The sequence below is a fragment of the Salmo trutta genome, chromosome 1 (assembly GCF_901001165.1).
Source record: "Salmo trutta chromosome 1, fSalTru1.1, whole genome shotgun sequence".
Taxonomy (NCBI): Eukaryota; Metazoa; Chordata; class Actinopteri; order Salmoniformes; family Salmonidae; genus Salmo; species Salmo trutta.
In genome coordinates, this window is record NC_042957.1 from 34184577 (window position 1) to 34198570 (window position 13994).

A 13994-nucleotide genomic window follows, 5' to 3' on the forward strand; every position below is an offset into this window, starting at 1 on the left:
AATACATGTGGGTCTACTTCTGCACCTCTGCTGCTGTTGCCTTATTGTGGTTTTATTCGGCCTGGGAAGGGAAGGGCTGGCTAAACAACTGCAAGTTGAACCACGGTTACAATCATCTACCATGATAAGCTGCCTGTGACTAATTAATGCTTGAAAATAAGTGCTTATGTGCGAAGTGACAAAATATGTGATGTATTGACGAAGACAAGAAAAAAGCCATCTTCCCATCCCTACTATTCAGCAGTGTTCGCATAACTGATTTCATTCAGAAATACCACATCCCTAAATTCCCATTCCCAAACCACAGAGAACTGCTAGGTGGCGACAACTCTCTAGTAGAAGCTGAGCCATCTCTGAGTACAACACCCTCTCATGTCACATAGCCGACTCACTTCTCAGTGCTGTATTGTTGCTCTGAATGAAATCATTATACCCCAGAATAAATGAGCTGCTGTACAAATATATGTAATAACTTTCCATTTCATAAAAAAAGTATGCATTTATCTTAAATAATCCGATACAAATCTGTGAAATGTGTGGTGTGTAGTGGCATGCCCTCAAATGCCTCCTGATTGTTGTAATTGGATGCAGCCATTTCTCCAATGCATAGGCCTACTACTTCATATACTCCCACTGTAAAGACCCAAGGTCAAGTAGCCTATTCATTGTCTCCACTGAAACTCCATTATGGTAAAGCCAGTGGCATGAAAATATAATTAAATATTCATAGCCTAACAGCCTGTACCATTGACGTGTGATATTAACTGAAAGGGTCCTATGTTCCCTATAATACAAAACAGATGAGGGCTTTCATACATAAGGCTAAATAGACCAATGTAAAGGGGGGGGGGGGGGGTCTCCTTATTTAATGCACAAATCTCAGCTAATGTGTTATTACTGAAGCTCCACTACTACTAACTGATGATTAATGATTTCCTGAAACAAATTTTGTGTGTTGCAAAATCTAACTCGACTGCTCTAGCCAGCTCCCCACGAGCTAGACATTACACATATCGGAAACATTATGTTACATTATGTTGCAGCTCAATAGGATATTATTTTGTTTGGCACATTATGGTGCGCTAATGACATTAGCATGAAATCGCTCACCAGAAAAACTGCAAAACAGATGTTGCATAATTTATATTTTGCCATAAAGAGGACAGAGATCTAGCCTTAATGAAAGTCACTAAACATCTGTTTCCAGACACCTAGAACGAACCGTGTAAATGTGTAAATAATTTTATACATTTTCCTTTGCCAAATGTGACACGCTACAGACGCTGAACCCATCTCTTGTGAAGATAGATATATGTAATCTACAGAGAGCAAAATATCATTATGAACCTCTGGATACCCATGGGGGAAAAACCTAATATCTAAAACAAGTGTTGAACCTTATCCAAATACGTAGGATTCAGTACAGTGTATCCAATGTTGCTTTGATTTTACTTGCCAATAACAAATGACATGGACCTTGATTTTACAAGCACATTTAAACACCTCCCCAAAATAGGTCTGGGTTGCTATGTGACAGAGAGCTGCCTTGCTGCCTATTTGCTCATCCTGCCTTACCGTGGATGAGTCTGTTGAGGGCCGTATCAAATTCTACACTTAGCATTTCTCACAATGGAACACACCAATGTCTCTATTAGCTAGATTGAATGACAGAGCTTGATTCAATGCACCTTGCAGTTTGTAATCAAGCCAAATCAAAGAGGTCGTGGGGAGTTATACACATCCATTTCTACGTGTATTGTCAATGGCAACGACATGAATCGCTCACTGTATTTCTTTGATTGATCAGAGGAACTGTACAGCTGCAAACGATAAGATCTTGAGCAAAGGTATTGGGTCCATCCAAAAAGCGAAGGGCTCTTACGTTGGATAAGGTAAACAAACATTTTGGAAAATGACTTCAAAAGGTACTGACTTGATCAGTATCTTAGTAACCCCAGATGAAATGCCCGACAGAGAGGTCCTGGCCATGATAACCATCTCGGAGCATTAGGGAGCAGAGAGAAGGAGAGGCTCTGACTCAATTGTCAGTAATGTGCAGTGCTTTGGTTTCCGGCTCCCTGTGCATTAGGAGAGAATGGAAGACTGTAACCATAGCCACAGTTATGAGCACACCATCACCCTTCATGTTCCGGAAAGATTTAAAAGAATTATACAATAAACTTTCAGTTGTCATTTTACTGTTGTTATGGTACATGTCAGGATGAAGATCGAACATGGACATAATAATTAGGAAGGATAGAAGGATATTAGGATAGAATTGTAGGGAAACAGCCCCCCTTTTGCCCTCAGAACAGCCTCATTTTCTCAGGGCGTGAACTCTACCATACCCAGTTCAAAGGCATTTTCTGTGTTGCCCATTCACACTCTGAATGGCACACATACACAATCCATGTCTCAATTGTCTCAAGGCTTAAAAATCCTTCATTAACTTGTCTCCACCCTTTATCTACACTGATTGAAGTGGATTTAACAAGTGACATCAGTAAGGGATCATAGTTTTCACCTGGATTCACGTGGTCAGTCTATGTTATGGAAAGAGCAGGTGTTCTTAATGTTTTGTATACTCAGTGTATGTCATCTACACAGAAGAATTATCTCTAACCACTAGATTACTTAATAAAATACTTAGACTTAGAAACAGTTTGGTCACTTTTACAGCCGTGTCTCAAGTGGCACATTGTGTCTCATGTTATCCACAAGTGCAACACTGAATCTTAATGTGAGGACCACCATCAGCTCTGGGCTAAAAATATAGAAGGATCCATGTTTTAAAACAACAACATCTCCTCTCACACCAACTTTATGTCTTCATTGGGGCGTGTGGTTCAAGTATAATGAGTTGTGCATTAATAAGACCTCTGTGTGAACATATACTGTACATCTTTTCCAAAGTATTGAATAGCATTAGGGGTTACGTCCCAAATGGCACCATATTCCCAATGTAGTGCACTACTTTTGACCAGGGCCCATAGGGTTCTGGTCAAAAGTAGTGCACTACATAAGAAATAGGTTGCCATTTGGGAGACACCCAGACTAGATACCATATTTCAACAAGGAGACCTAGCAACTTAGCACCTGTCTGAAGTTCCAGCTTTCATGTGTCATTATAGAACCAACTTGATTGATTGAGCTTTAGGCTAGTTTTATTGGAAAGAGTTGCCAAAAGGTTGTGATTATTCCTTTCTATATCGATGGTGACTGGTAATGCTGGTGGAGTTACTCTCACAATGAATGTTTATGTTTCTTAAATGCCATCACTTTAAAGAAAGACGTGTTGTTCAAGTGGCTCCGGTGCGAGAGCTATTGTCAATTACAGCGTGAACAAGGTCATACACCCTTAGACAATGACATTTACAACACTTTGGTGTTATCAGAACCTATGTTTGTTAAGACTAGATGTCACGCTTGTAACACTACAGCAGCAGAACCCTCACAGGAGTGGATCACTGCTTCTCATTTGTAATGCTTTGTTTTGACTTGGTTTTATTGGGAACAAATGTTCTTATATTTATGGCTCTCAATAAATCATTTTTGTTTGAAAAGGTGAACTTGGCCTCTGTACGGTATCAGTGGTCGAATCCTTCTAGGGAAAAATTGCTGAGCAAGCAAATGGATGCATAATGTGGAACCACCTTTACACAAAAACAATAAACTAACTTCTCATACTCAAATGGTTGAAGGCAAACTGGTGATCTTATATTATTTACCTGCGATTTTCTCATTTGCTTCTTAGAAAAGATGACTGTGTATTGACTAACCAGGCAGAGACTGAGCCCTCCTTGCTAACCCTGCCTCTGCTCTGGCGGGAGTGGTGGAGCTGGACTTCCCCTGCCCGCTTCAGAGTGGGATAGTTCAGCTGTCAGAGGGGCTTGGAAAAGCTTCCCTCAATCTGCTCAGCTGCTAACAGCCATGAGTGACTGAGAACACTTGTTAAATATAGCCCAGGCAGACTCTGCTACACTCAGAGCTCTACACTCTCCTGCCCAGGAACAAAAGGGAAAAGGCAGGGTCCTGGGTACTGACAAAGGCTATATTCCACTTATCTACCCTCCTCTCCATCTAACTAACTTTGGATATCTCCATTTGAAGGAAAAACGGACTTTTCAAACAAAAGCAGCTCTGACCACCTCCTCTTGCTTGCTGGTCTCTCTCTTTCTCTCTCTCTCTCTCTCTTTCTTTTTTCTCTCTCATCCTCTCAGTTTGTGAAAAGACTCTGCCGGCCCAAACTTCTGGAGAGGACAAAGCTTGGTATTCATCTTCAGACGCCTCTTGCATTGCCTCTGTTGCCTTGACAGGAGAGAAGAGAGGAAACAAGTTATTAAAATAGAAAAGTAAGAGGTGAGAGTATAGATCATCTACGTTTGATATGTCTCTTTTTGACACACGTAGTCAAGGTAACTGAAGAACACCGAGACATTGAGGTGAGACTGTTTTTACTCTGGGACTTGATTCTCAATAACTGAGATATTCCTTTTTGACCTGTCGTCACCTGTGATGTGGTACCATTGAGAACAGGTAAGGGGAAAGGATTCTGCTATTCTTCATAGATTTGAATAGCTTTTCTTTTCCTTGCAAAAATAAACTTGTATGGACTACATGTTGGGACATTTAGATGCCCAATTATATGGTTTCTAGTTCCCTTACTAGTTCGTAAAGTGGAACACATTGTGAATCAGTGAAGTTGGGAAAGAACATTAGTTGCTGCCATCTGACGTCCGGTCCAGACTCAATTCAGGAAATGGTACATTAGGAGGCATTCATTGATTACATCTTTTACCAGAAGAACGCTTTAGCTCTCTCTCTAGAGGATATATTAAATGTACTAATAGCTGAGTAACAACACAGGGAACGTAGTGAAAATGATGCAATAATACAATGATAAATCAGGGTCTAACATACTGCAGTTGCTCAACTTTCTTTGGACTGCGAGATTTGTCTCTAAACATGTCGACTTGTTCACGTTGGATGAAAGGTGAAATTTGGACAAGGTAAGTTGAAGTAATTAACATTAAAGAATGTCTCTCTTATTAATAAGCCTGTATGGCTCAGTTGGTATGGCATGGTGCTTGCATTGCCAGGGTTGTGGGTTCAATTCCCAGGGCCACCCAAATGTAATATTTACGCAAGCATGACTGTAAGTCACTTTGGATAAAAGCGTCTGCTAAACGGCTGACATTATCACTATCATGTCTGTCCACTTTGACGTTTTCCCATGTCAAAACAGTAGATGTTCCCAATGGGTTTTGTTCTGTTAAGAGGTTCCATGAGAGACCCCACTGTTTGAAGGCACACAGTAAACAGAGATGCTATCACATCCTCTCACTGTTATTCCAGTGGTAGCCTGTAGATGTGTCCTCTGCCAGCCTGTGGTACCATACATACATACCCAGGCAGCACATGTGGGTGGCACCTTAATTGGGGAGAACTAGTTTCATGGTAATGGCTGGAGCAGAATCAGTGGAATGGTATCAAATACATTAAACACATGTGTTTGATACCATTCCATTTACTCCCTTCCAGCCATTATTATGAGCCGTCCTCCCCTCTGCATTCTCCCGTGCCAGGCAGTCACATCCCTAGGGACTAGGGAACGTTCCATTAATAACTTTTTCCACTGTTTTTATTGTAAGTTATTTTTAATCTGATCAAAAGATTTTTCCCTCTGTGATGATACAATAAATGTCTGCTGCCCGTGTGGGTAAGGCAGGGCTTCAGTGGCGTTTGCGTCATCAAGTCATTGTCATCGGCTTTAGGAACTCCACACAGCTGTCCTGTGTGTTATGTGGAGGATGATCAAGTGTTAAAAAAAATCTATTGTCTTTCGTAATGGACAGGTCAGAGGTCAGTTTGTTTAGAAATATTTTGGACAATGCCAATAGCGTTCAGAACAACTGAAGGAATAGTGAGGTCCTGTTGCATATCAATGACCATTTCTTAAAGGGCAATTTATACGGATATTATTCTTGGACACTTTTATACTTCTTCCTTAATCTCTATTAACAAGCCTGAATTACTTTAATGGAGTATACCTTTCTGGACAGATTATTGACAGGTTGGGTAGTTATCGGTTATTATGTATGAGAAACTAAATTACTGCCTGTGGAGCCTCTCTTTTGTCCTCCCCTCCAGTCTGTAACTCAAATGATCACACTGCATTCCCTGGTGCTCTTGTAAGTTTCTCTGGCAGCGGTTGTCTTTAAATCATCTGCTTCAGTTTGTGCCTGTGGCATTACTTCACCGGCAGCCAAAGGCCAAGTGATAAGACAGTGAACCATGAGATCACTTAGCTAATTCAGCTCAGCAATCTCCCATGGAGGGAAACAGCAGGGCCTGTCCTCATGTTTTGTTTCATAACAACAGCACCGCTGTTCCCATGACAGCAAAATAAGGGACTAGAGAGAGATGGATTACATTTGTTTGGGTGCTTTGCCTTGTTGACGTTTTTGGGACGAGTCTTGTCCTGGAGGCAGAACTGAGCGATTTTCGCTAGCTGCAAAATCTAAAATGCCAATATTGTACAAATTCATGAAAACAAAAATGTCCTTCATGGTCTTAATTTAAGGTTCGGGTTAGGCATTAGGGTTAGCAGTGCGGTTAAGGTTAGGTTTAACATCAGATTTCATGGCTGTGCCAGCTAGTGACCACTGCCGTGCTGCCTCCAGAACAAGATTCATGACGAAAAACACTAACCTGCTTGCCAGATGATAGGACACTAAAAACACTGGCTGAGATCACTAAATATTGTGAATTAAATAATACTATATGCCATCTCTATCACAGATCGTTATGTGCGCTTCATAAAAATAGTATATCACGAAAAATGTTGAATGGAGATTACAGATAAACACGTTTGACTGAATAGCCCATTGTCAGCATTATGCTGTGGGTGCTTTTACATCCCACAAGGGTGTGTCTCTTTTAAAATGACCAAGGGTAACCATGCATTACCACTATGCTATTTAACATTCCATATCAGCCCACACTTAGTGAAATCATCCAGCCTGCCCACACACTGAAGTAGAGCTGAAGGTGTGGTGCATGGGATGGACAGCATGCACGCTCACACACACACACACACACACACACACACACACACACACACACACACACACACACACACACACACACACACACACAGTGATTTGGAGTGGTGCTGGCCTCACACAACGTCTCTGGATTATTCTCTCATTATCAGCTTGAACAGCTGCATCTGAAGCACCCCACAATCATTTCCAGCCCTTGCAATTGTACTGCTCCCAACAAGGGGAATCAAAGGATTTCAAATGATCGCTGGTCAGCTGGTTGACATAATTCAGCTTTGTAAGAGCAGATGTACTGTATGTGTTTAACCCCAAACGCTCACCCCAATGGAGGACCATTTGTGATTTGTGTTCAGAACATAACACGTCTCTCAACTCATCTTTACTGATATAAAGCCTTTAAAGTATGTTTACTGTAAGATAAGGCTGATCTACCTACAGACTGTTCTGTGAGCTGCCTTTTTTTTCTAATTGCAAGAATTCTGTCTTCACCCTGTTTGTCCTGACTTTCCTAGATGTTATGACAGCATGTGTTTTCTGGGAAACTGATGACAAACAAATAGTTGAGTGTTTCAGGCTCAGGGAGGAAATAGTCTGTAAAAATCAAAATAATAAAACACAGTCAGCATTAATCTCTCCCCCTCTCTCATAGGGTCTCAAACTCTCACACATTCTTCTCGCTCGCTCTCTCTCTCTCTGTTCTCTCTTTCCCCCCCCCCTCTCTCTCTCTCTTCGCTGTCTCTTTGTCTCTCGCTTTATGAGGGAAGTGACTTCATCGTCATTCCACCAGAAAGGCATTTGAGACTGGCCAGCTTGAGATCTACATCTGGCTAGTGGTGTTAGTTTGCTGGATCCATAACCACTGATTAGGACTCAGCACAGAGGATTGTGAAGATAGAAGCAAACCTGCCATATCTTTTGCTCATTCATTTTCACTGCTGATTGAACATGTAGGACTGAGAATTGACTCGGACTGTGAGAGTTTTGATGATGACAGGGAAGTCAAGTCACGGCCAATCTTTAAGACACCCTATTAGGCTTGGCAATGGAAATAGGACTGTTGAAATAACGCCACAGTTATAGTGGTATTTAATTAAGTGTACTATATTCCATTTCCTTTTATGATAGCAATAGTTTTGAATGAAACATTTCCTTTCAGCACTGTGCCTCTTTTAGACGCATGTCACATCGTGATTTGTTATTCCGTTTTAATATGTAGCCCTTGGCTTTGGATTGACCTTGCAGCTGAACCTCCTCTTTTCAAGTGAGATCCACTCATGTGGCTTTAGTCCTGGATCCAGTCTGGTTTCTGAGAAGCCCTTTCCCAGGCCTGCTTTCTGCTAAAACCCTAATAAAAAAAACCTGGCCTGGCTTCTTGTTGTGTGCAACTTTGAACTTGCTCAAGAGTCTGATTTCTATTTTTATACCAGCGTTCACATGAACCTTGCTGCTCACTCATTTGTCTGACTTCAGATACCCTTGTAAGGTGGCAGATAATGATGTAATGTAATGTTGCCAAAGGATGTGGGTCACTGACTCAAATGTAAAGACACAAAACCCCTCTGCTGTATGAATCTCAGTAGTCTCTTCCGTGACTCAGACTACCAGATAGCTTTCTTATACTGTGCTCATTCAAGTCTATCTTGACAACCCAGACATTTTAGGAACCATTTCATCTTCCTATTTGATTTTCTGATAAAAGTAAAGAATATATTGTAACTCCAGCGTTGGAAGCCGTACATATCATATTAGAGGTATATGTATGAGTGTGTGTGGGGGTCCAACACTAGCAGGTGGGTTCTGCATGTGCCACGGGCCAGGGGGGAAGTTGTCAGTAACGAGGTTACATTAAGATTGCTATATTTATGTCATCTGCATGAAATACTACAGATTGGAACCCGACACAGTGATATTCCACTCTCGGCTGTATACGTACGTCAGCACTTGGGGCAGTAAATGCTTGATATTAATAGTGGACGTGGTACAGTACAGTGAGGTCTGTAATATTACATTTACACAGTGGTAAGCTGTCCATAGAGGTTTAGTCAAATGTATATCAGTGGTCTGGAATGTTTTATTTGGTGTTGGAGCTAGGAACACAAGCATTTCGTTACACCCGCAATAACATCTGCTAAATATGTGTATGTGACCAATAAAATTGGATTAGATTTGATTTGAAAGTTAGAGCCTGCATGGCCATCTGGTTATATGCATCTGTTTAGGTTACATGTACTGTATCGTTTACTGCTATGGTTTGTTATGTGGAATAACACCAAATAAAACATTCCAGACCACTGATATACATTTGACTAAACCTCTATGGACAGCTTACCACTGTGTAAATGTAATATTACAGACCTCACTGTACTGTACCACGTCCACTATTAATATCAAGCATTTACTGCCCCAAGTGCTGACGTACGTATACAGCCGAGAGTGGAATATCACTGTGTCGGGTTCCAATCTGTAGTATTTCATGCAGATGACATAAATATAGCAATCTTAATGTAACCTCGTTACTGACAACTTCCCCCCCTGGCCCGTGGCACATGCAGAACCCACCTGCTAGTGTTGGACCCCCACACACACTCATACATATACCTCTAAAATGATATGTACGGCTTCCAACGCTGGAGTTACAATATATTCTTTACTTTTATCAGAAAATCAAATAGGAAGATGAAATGGTTCCTAAAATGTCTGGGTTGTCAAGATAGACTTGAATGAGCACAGTATAAGAAAGCTATCTGGTAGTCTGAGTCAAGGAAGAGACTCCTGTGATTCATAGACTAGAGGGGTTTTGTGTCTTTACTTTTGAGTCAGTGACCCACAAAAAATATTGTGATCAGATTACAGATACTTTTGAAAAACCTAGATGATTACTTCGAGGATTACTTTTAAATTCAGAAAGGATATTTGCGAAATAACATCTTCTCAATGACATTCAAATCAGCATAGAAAAAAGGCGCAAATTTAAATTTGTTCAACGTGAGAGAGTCTGACTTAAGTCAGAGACCGCAATGGTGACACACCAAATGTGTTTGATGGATCGCGGGAAAAGAGCAGGAATAGGCTTTTGAAGGCTACAGTCCAAGCTACAGTGCCTTGCAAAAGTATTCAGCCCTTGGCGTTTTTCCTATTTTGTTGCATTACAACCTGTAAATTAAATTGATTTTTATTTGGATTTCATGTAATGGACATACACAAAAAAGTTAAAATTGGTGAAGTGAAATTTAAAAAATAACTTGTTTCAAAAAAATTATAACAAATAAAAAACGGAAAAGTGGTGTATGCATATGTATTCACCCCCTTTACTATGAAGCCCCTAAATAAGATCCAAGCAACCAATTACTTTCAGAAGTCACGTAATTAGTTAAATAAAGTCCCCGTGTGCAATCTAAGTGTCACATGATCTGTCACATGATCTCAGTATATATACACCTGTTCTGAAAAGCCCCAGAGTTTGCAACACCACTAAGCAATGGGCACCACCAAGCAAGCAGCACTATGAAGACCAAGGAGCTCGCCAAACAGGTCAGGGACAAAGTTGTGGAGAAGTACAGATCAGGGTTGGGTTATAAAAAATATCAAAAACTTTGAACATCCCACGGAGAACCATAAATCCTTTATTAAAAAATAGAAAGAATATGGCACCACAACAAACCTGCCAAGAGAGGGCTGCCCACCAAAACTCACGGACCAGGCAAGGAGGGCATTAATCAGAGAGGCAACAAAGAGACCAAAGATAACCCTGAAGGAGCTGCAAAGCTCCGCAGCGGAGATTGGAGTATCTGTCCATAGGACCACTTTAAGCCATACACTCCACAGAGCTGGGCTTTACGGAAGAGTTGCCAGAAAAAAAGCCATTGCTTAAAGAAAATAATAAGCAAAAACGATTGGTGTTTGCCAAAAGGCATGTGGGAGACTCCCCAAACATATGGAAGAAGGTACTCTGGTCAGATGAGACTAAAATGGAGCTTTTTGGTCATCAAGGAAAATGCTATGTCTGGCGCAAACCCAACACCTCTCATCACCCCGAGAACACCTCCCCACAGTGAAGCATGGTGGTGGCAGCATCATGCTGTGGGGATGTTTTTCATTGGCTGGGACTGGGAAACTGGTCAGAATTGAAGGAATGATGGATGACGCTAAATACAGGGAAATTCTTGAGGGAAACCTGTTTCAGTCTTCCAGAGATTTGAGACTGGGACGGAGGTTCACCTTCCAGCAGGACAATGACCATTAGCATACTGCTAAAGCAACACTCGAGTGGTTTAAGGGGAAAAATGTAAATGTCTTGGAGTGGCCTAGTCAAAGCCCAGACCTCAATCCAATTGAGAATCTGTGGTATGACTTAAAGATTTAAAGATTGCTGTACATCAGCGGAACCCATCCAACTTGAAGGAGCTGGAGCAGTGCTGCCCTGAAGAATGGGCAAAAATCCCAGTGGCTAGATGTGCCAAGCTTATAGAGACATACCCCAAGAGACTTTTTGCTGTAATTGCTGCAATAGGTGGCTCTACAAAGTATTGACTTTGGGGGGTGAATAGTTATGCACGCTCAAGTTTTCCGTTTTTTTGTCTTATTTCTTGTTTGTCTCAAAGTAAAAAATATTTTGCATCTTCAAAATGGTAGGCATGTTGTGTAAATCAAATGATACAAACCCCCCAAAAATCCATTTTAATTCCAGGTTGTAAGGCAACAAAATAGGAAAAATGCCAAGGGGAGTGAATACTTTCGCAAACCACTGTATGTCTTCCAATGGTGCGACTGCTGTCGGCATCCAAAGATTATCCAATTTGAATAAACGCTTGGAGGTAAGGATGGCAGCACTGTAGTCTACGGCGATCACTTATTATTGATATCTACATAGTGCATTGACGTGAATCACACTGCTGCTCTCTTACATTTTAGTCATTTAGCAGATGCTCTTATCCAGAGCGACTTACAGCAGTGAATGCCTACATTTCATACATTTTTTCTCCGTACTGGTCCCCCGTGGGAATCGAACCCACAACCCTGGCGTTGTAAACACCATGCTCTACCAACTGAGCCACACAGGACCTCTTATTTAGCTATTTGCACTGTACGGATTGTGGTTGTTGTGAATGGCTGTTCACAAATCTAAATGTGTATTTGAACCCAATAATGGTTGAATTCGAGAAGTTTAAGCCGCCTGTCAATCATTATTTTTGAAACCAGTGGACAGCTAGTGAAAAATGCGCTCTTGCAACAGCTGCATAGTGCAGATCCCAGCCTATAGAATAAAAGTGAGGCTTTTATTGCTCAATCTAATTCATGCTGATAGAAAAAAAATATCCATAGGCCTAATGGACACATGCTCAAACTCACACACTTCTGATTGCCCCTTCAACTCTATCTGTAGTTGCTACATCCAAGAAGGAAAGATATTCCACAAATTAACTTTTAGCAAGGCACACCTGTTAATTTCAATGCATTCCAAGTGACTACCTCATGAAGCTGGTTGAGAGAATGCCAAGAGTGTGCAAAGCTGTCATCAAGGCAAAGGGTGGCTACTTTGAAGAATCTCAAATATAAAATATATTTTGGTTACTGCATGATTCCATGTGTTATTTCATAGTTTTGATGTCTTCACTATTATTCTACAATGTAGAAAATAGTCAAATATAGAAAAATCCTTGAATAAGTAGGTGTGTCCAAACATTTGACTGGTACTGTATATATATTGATTCATTCTTGAAGAATATAATTTATAAATGCCTCATGAGCTTAGTTTAACTCTCACACTCCATGAGAACCCAAAATACAAACTTGTTTTTTTCCAATGTTTGTAAACATTGTAAATTTAAACAAACACTGTATAGCCTCATAACATGGTTGAAGCAATCATTTGCATCCTTAGCTCTGTCTATTAATCTGAGAGTGGTTACATTTTCCAGGCCCATCCCTCAGCTTTTTACCAAAACAGAGGCGGGCGGCCATTTTGTTATTGATTCATCTGTGGATTTTCCCTTTAAACAGCTGCATATTATCAAGATATCAAAGTGTCACCAACAAAAAGGTACGACTGGCTTATAAATCTTTAGTTTTGGGGTTATGCTCAGGTAAAACAATTTAGCTAATCTATACTTCCATATTTCCAAGTCCTATTCTTGAAGATCAAGGGGTATACCATTTATTGGCATGACTGGAATTCTGATCGACTTTGGTTTTTAATGTAAAGATAAAATGTAATCGTATTATATGTAGTAGAAAGCAATGGGTTAGAAGAAGCCTATAAAACCAACCCATAAAGTAAAATTTAACATCCATACAGTGGTGGAAAAAAGTATTTGATCCCCTGCTGATTTTGTACGTTTGCCCACTGACAAAGAAAGGATCAGTCTATAATTTTAATGGTAGGTTTATTTGAACAGTGAGAGACAGAATAACAACTAAAAAATCCAGAAAAACGCATGTCAAAAATGTTATAAATTGATTTGCATTTTAATGAGGGAAATAAGTATTTGACCCCCTCTCAATCAGAAAGATTTTTGGCTCCCAGGTGTCTTTTATACAGGTAACGAGCTGAGATTAGGAGCACACTCTTAAAGGGAGTGCTCCTAAACGCAGCTTGTTACCTGTAAAAAAGACACCTGTCCTCAGAAGCAATCAATCAGATTCCAAACTCTCCACCATGGCCAAGACCAAAGAGCTCTCCAAGGATGTCAGGGACAAGATTGTAGACCTACACAAGGCTGGAATGGGCTACAAGACCATCGCCAAGCATCTTGGTGAGAAGGTGACAACATTTGGTGCGATTATTCGCAAATGGAAGAAACACAAAAGAACTGTCAATATCCCTCGGCCTGGGGCTCCATGCAAGATCTCACCTCGTGGAGTTGCAAGGATCATGAAAACGTTGAGGAATCAGCCCAGAACTACATGGGAGGATCTTGTCAATGATCTCAA

The 13994-nt window shown here is 40.7% G+C and overlaps 1 protein-coding gene across 7 annotated transcripts in view; it reads left to right on the forward strand.

The window, feature by feature from the left end:
• Positions 1-3864: 3864 nt before the first annotated feature.
• Positions 3865-13994, forward strand: part of LOC115194605 (filamin-A-interacting protein 1) — a 48791-nt gene continuing 38661 nt past the window's right edge. For 3 of the 7 annotated variants that reach the window (XM_029754487.1, XM_029754494.1, XM_029754450.1), the window contains exon 1: positions 3865-4536. The gene's annotated coding sequence lies outside the window, so the exon portion shown is untranslated. The remainder of the gene's footprint in view (positions 4537-13994) is intronic. The other 4 variants (XM_029754478.1, XM_029754463.1, XM_029754459.1 and 1 more) reach the window with 4 other exon arrangements.